At 39.2% G+C, this 5,790-nt stretch overlaps 1 long non-coding RNA gene across 1 annotated transcript; it reads left to right on the plus strand.

Annotated features, from left to right (window-relative positions):
* The first annotated feature begins 823 nt into the window (after positions 1-823).
* LOC131125406 (uncharacterized) lies at positions 824-5,401 on the plus strand. Its single transcript, XR_013627032.1, has 3 exons — positions 824-1,104; positions 4,728-4,852; positions 4,978-5,401. It is a non-coding gene; the product is annotated as an uncharacterized LOC131125406 (long non-coding RNA).
* Positions 5,402-5,790: the final 389 nt, after the last annotated feature.

The raw sequence follows: 5,790 nt of genomic DNA on the forward strand, positions 1-5,790 counted from the left end.
GCATATAAAGATGACACTGTTTGTGATTTAAGTGGCGTTCAAGCGTCTCGTGGTGTTCATCATTGCATTAAAAGGTATAAGCAGAAGCAGACCTGTAAAAAAGGAAGTCAGTATACGACGCCCGGCCTCAAATGGAGTGATCACATGCTTGATTAAGTGCGGACGAGTCTGAGTGGAAGCACATGTCACCACCAAACACATTGGTGAGAGCTTGGCAAACAAATATGGATGGCACGGCGACAGGTACACTCAATGTAAACGTTGTATCAAAAGTATTCATTTTATAATACAAGTGTTATCGTTTGTGGTTCTGCACACAACCGAGAGGTATTTTATCCTACTTACTATGCCAATTAAAATTACAGGAGCTTTCACTGTACAATTTTATTAACATATCATTTTATTAAATTAAATAGAATTAATAATAATAATAAACAGCAGTTTTACAGTCACTCTCTAATGAACAGACCAGCCAATACGCCGGGCTATATCATTGTAGCTCAAACAGGTCTCCACCAAACCCAGTGCCCGATGTGGCAGGATGCCGTTCACTGGACTAACAATGCTGGCCTTTTTAGGCCTCCAAAACTAATCCTTCAATGACACACTCAGTATCAAACAATGTGCAGTTGGTCCATTTTTGCAGCAACCCATGTGCAATGAACTGTGACAACATGACAACTCATAAATCTACACACAATTACGTAGTTTTTTTTGTTTTGTTTTTTAGAAGCGAGCCGTCTCTGTGCTGATTTTTTTTTGCTTGGAAATGCAAGCTAAAATTTGGGTACGAGTTGCTAGTTAACAGCAGGCATATCTTAGGACACCTATGTTGGGTCTTCTGTCATTTCAGCACAAGCAAGCGCTCAATGGCAGCGCTAGCATTAGCTCGAATTAGCATTGCACTTGCTAGTCATCGACACATAAACGTACGTACATGATAGCAATCTAATTCATCTTATTTATTAGGTATTGTGTAAAACTATTTTCAGAGACTTCTCAATTTGCGCTGTTGTTTCTTTTTTGGGGCGGACCACAGGAATGCTGTACTGAAAAAAAGCCAACCACTCCGAGAGCTGCAGTTGGCGTCGCTGTTGACACAAGGTTAGAATTTTTTTGCAGGTGCCTGTCAAGCTCCACTGGAGGGTTTGGAGTGTGTACGCTGAAGGATAATTCAGCCTTAATGCTGTCCTTTGTGTTACTTTTTACCGGACCAAAACATGTTCAATGTTGCCTTGTCGTCGCCGTGTGGACCAGCAAAACACGACTTGACATCCCCGCCCCTTCATTGTCACGTGACCAGAACTGCCATGATGTGGTATGTTTTGGTCTTATGTGTATTACATCGTTTTCACCCAGTGATCCAGTGGACATGGTCTAGCAGTACTGTGGAAAAAAGCGCTACCCCTTGCATAACAGCACCGTCACCAGGCTGCATATCATTTTTCACTCACTTACAGATCTTTCTTTTTCTTGTTCAAATATTATATTATAGACAATATAATATATATTTTTTCACCTGCATACTTTTAGCCTAGATTTGGTGTTGGGATCTTGTCATCAACTGAAAGTGGTGCGGAATAATGACAGACAGCTTAAAGGGGACCTTTTATGCTTTTTCCACTTTTCTGACCTATAAATGTAGTTAGAATGTTCTATTCTGGTGTAAAACCATACCAAAGTTTCAGAGGTTTGTGCATTTGGAAGTGAGCCCTGAAAGAAGTTTGGGATGGCTCAAATGCTCAGTTTCAGAGGGCGTGGTAAAACTGTCCTTTTGTGATGTCAGGGTCAGTCTTCCCTATATGGGCATGGCTGTAAACCAGAGGACAAAAAAGCTGTGGACCTTCCCCTATCGCGTTGCTTTCAGGAAACGTAGAAACTGTTTTTGGAATGTGGGAGAAAACCGGAGTACTCGGAGAAAACCCACGCATGCACGGGGAGAACATGCAAACTCCACACAGAGATGGCCAAGGGTGGAATTGAACTTGGGTATAATAATAATAATTATAGTAGAAATAAAGAGTAATAATCATAATAATAATAAGTGCACATGTCGTAATAAGCCACAGAAATTTTAGACCGCCACAAATACATTTGTTCTCCCATAATGAAATTATTATGGGACTCTCTGGGAATGTAGCTTGTCGTTACAACCCCATACGGGAGGTGGCGCTATACATTGAAACACTTCAACTTGGTCTGACCTGCCAAAGAATACGAAGCCAACTTAGCAACTCTGTTAAATACGAATCGTGAATATTTATTTTAAACATATTCTTTGTTTTCTTGCTAGTATTTGATGACTTTTTGTCTCTCTCACAATGTTATCATTCATTACAATTGCATGCGTCATGGCCAATTATGCAAATTGTACATTGACGTCATTGAGTGAAGTCCATCCCAAACCCACCTCCACAATCACACTGCAGTGTTTTTGTATAATAATGCCAATAATAGTAATAATAAAAGTAATTGTATATCAAATATATCCTTGAGTTGTTTTCAATGGGAAAAAGACCCACAATCCATCTTGTCTGCATAGCATAGCCACGCAATTTATAGCAGTAGCATATGTTGAACAAAGCTTCACATCTATGTGAAATTTTGGCATTGAGGCCTGGAGGAATCCGCCTTTTTTTCAACGTTGACACCAAGCTGATGTTTGAGTGAGCAGTTTTTCTATGTGTACACCTTTGCTGAACGACGTCTCTCCTACGCTCTTGGCTCCAAGGCAGAGGGAGAGCCCGGGAGGTTTGCAGAGGTGCATCGTGGGAAGGCATCAACACGGGATGATGGATGGAGAAATTGCATGTGGGAAGGTACTTTTTGTTAGGGGTCGTAGTCGCCCTAACACCTCCCTCCTGGTAACAATTTTTTCTCAGGTATTTTTGCTTCATATCAAAGCATGAAACCTGTGGATTTTGAATAAAAAGCTCCCATTTTTGGGTATTTGTAAGCTATTCTAACAACTTAGATACATTGAAAAATAATGCATAGTCAATTATCATATTTCTCTTGTAGCTTGGATGTTTCTTTACTTAAAACACAACTGAAATAATTGAACAGAGGCTGTAAAAACAAAAATATTAATGCAACAATTTGTTTTTTACTTCCATTTTTCAAAGAAATCTAAGATGTAAAACATTTTCTTTCTGTCTCTCACAAATATTGTTCCCAAATCAAGTTTATTAATAATGATTGATTATATGGAGACTTACTAGAGTGCTGATGAGACAGCCTGATTATTGGCCACAATAAAAGGCCACTCCAAAATGTGCAGTTTAACTGTATTGGGGGGTCCGAAAGACAGTCAGTACCTGGTGTGACCACCATTTGCCTCAAATACTGTATACACCGATTCAGAGCAACCCTTTGACCCTCAAGACTTCAAATGCAGAAACTGTGGATAAATAATAATAATAATAATTACATAATAATTACATAAATACATTTTATTTGTATAGCGCTTTTCAAAATACTCAAAGACGCTTTACAGAAAAAATTGAGTTGAATAAAAGCAAGTAAACAGAGTAAAAGATACATTCAAATACAACATTCATTCGTTTATACACAGCTAAAACATGGGTAACTACTACCTCAGGAGGTTGCCTACAACCACAGTCCATGTTTTTACTTGGTTAGTTATTCACTTTTATAGATCACAGAAGGATATTCGGTGGTTAATTGACGAGAGGTGTTTGCAGCATGTATAAAATCAGGCTCATGAAATGTATGGTGATAAAAGTAAAATTTGTCACTAAAAAGTACATTTTGGAAACCTATTAATTCCCAAAAGTTCATATTTAAGAAAAAAAAGTGATGTGGAAAGGTCATTTATTAGTTTGTAACAGTTTCTTCCAGCTAACCAGTGATGATTTCCTTTTATTGTCCCTTTTGGGTTCCTGTAGCAACATTAATTCCTCAAATGATTCCCCTTTATTGTGCTTTTTCCGCGTACATGTTCGCTTGTGTTTTCCATCAAATTAACCACCACACATCTGTAAGTGTGCATTATAGGTTTTGTTGACATGCATGTTACACCGGTGCTGCAGCACTTTGGCACCTGCGCTGCATTAAGAAGCTAAAGGCTGAGGATAATAAGCTGCAGGTGCACCCCTGGCAAAACAAACCGGGGTGGGGGGAGTAGGATAGTAGCTCTAGTGAGGGTGTTGTCAGTTATATTCATCATTTTCTATCGTTTCTAAACAAGCGAAAGTGGCACTCATTCCAGGAAACAAAAGCTCCTGTCCATCATGGCCGACCCTGCCTCCCGTCTGTGGCGCTGTCAATAATTATTGATGTTAATTAGCGTGATGATTTGGGTAATTTCTTTACAGCTGTGTCGGTATGTATGCAAAGTAAAGGCTGGCTGGAATTGACAGCGACGAATCCGAGTCATGACAGCCAATAAGGAGGCAATCTACTTGCTGAACATCTAATTGTGTGATGGATGGTGCAACGTATAGGCCCTGGCACCGTAATATTGCACTCCCACCTGTAAAAGACAAACTGGAATAATTGTTTATGTTTTTCATGGTATGTTAACTAACTGTTCCATAAACATTCAAACTTCATTGTGCAGCACTTTCCGAGTCCACGTGAGCCAAAGGAACAGAGTGTTTCCTCACTTCCAGCTGCGTTCCGCAAGAAGATTGATGAGTCAAATTCACATCATTAAAACCCTAGGATCCCTCACCTGCTTAACATTTACACTACTTTGTGCACAGGGCCTGCATGCTGCATGCTCTTAGCTTTAATGGCTTCCAGATTGCACATCACCGTGATGAGGGACGGAGCAGGAAGTCTTTTCTCGACAGTTTGGAACTTGGACTGACTGACTGATCTACTGTAGGTAGGTTTCGCACTATGGTTTAACATGTGATGCATTCCTGAAAGCAAGCAAAACAATACATGTGATAGTTTTACCTTTGGAATAACAGCTTGAAATGAATGTTTTCCCATAATGCATTTTGTTAGAGCAGAGCCTTTCATTGGAAGACAAACGGCATATAAAATGGATGGATGGTGCTGCAGTACTGCCTTTGTCCACCAGAGGGAACCAAAGGAACCCTGAACCCAGATCCCAGAAGGAGGCTGACGTCATTGCAGTGCACCCAATGAATAGGTTGGTCAGATGCAATGCATTATGGGAACATTATGAAAGAGTTATTTTTTTCCTCCCACTTTAAACTCATATTGGTACATGTTTGAGTGTTTAGTTACTGTGTGATGAATGTAGTGGTCTTCGTAAGATGACACCGTGAGTCACACTGTTATCTCATAAATAGGACTGAAATGAAAAAAAAAAGAATTAACAACAGTGTTCAAATAAATTAATCATCATTAATCACCAATTGCAACAATGTGTTGTTGGCCACACAATCAGGAGATGTGGATGTTCGAGTCTACAGTATATATATTTGTGGAGTTTGCATCTTCTCCCTGTGCGTGTATGGGTTTCCTCCCATATTCCAAAAACATGGTAGGTTAATTGGTGACACCAAATAGTGCATAGGTATGAATGTGAGTGTGAATGGTTGTTTGTCTGTATGTTCCCTGCGATTGAATAGGTTCTAGAAGAGCGTATATATCGTGTATATCTGTGTAACATGAGGTGTAGCTTGATATGATTTAGCAAAAAAAGTAATGTAATAATGCAACAAAAAAAGTTACCGTTGTTAATGTGCTATTTTTGACAGCCCTGCTCATTAATAATAATAAATTAATTATAATATAATAACATAATTAATATACCCTGTAGGGACATCTTGTGCCATTAATTTTTTTCCC

Source organism: Doryrhamphus excisus, linkage group LG2 (genome assembly GCF_037039965.1).
Source record: "Doryrhamphus excisus strain RoL-2023G ecotype Guam linkage group LG2, RoL_Dexc_Guam_v1.1, whole genome shotgun sequence".
NCBI lineage: Eukaryota > Metazoa > Chordata > Actinopteri > Syngnathiformes > Syngnathidae > Doryrhamphus > Doryrhamphus excisus.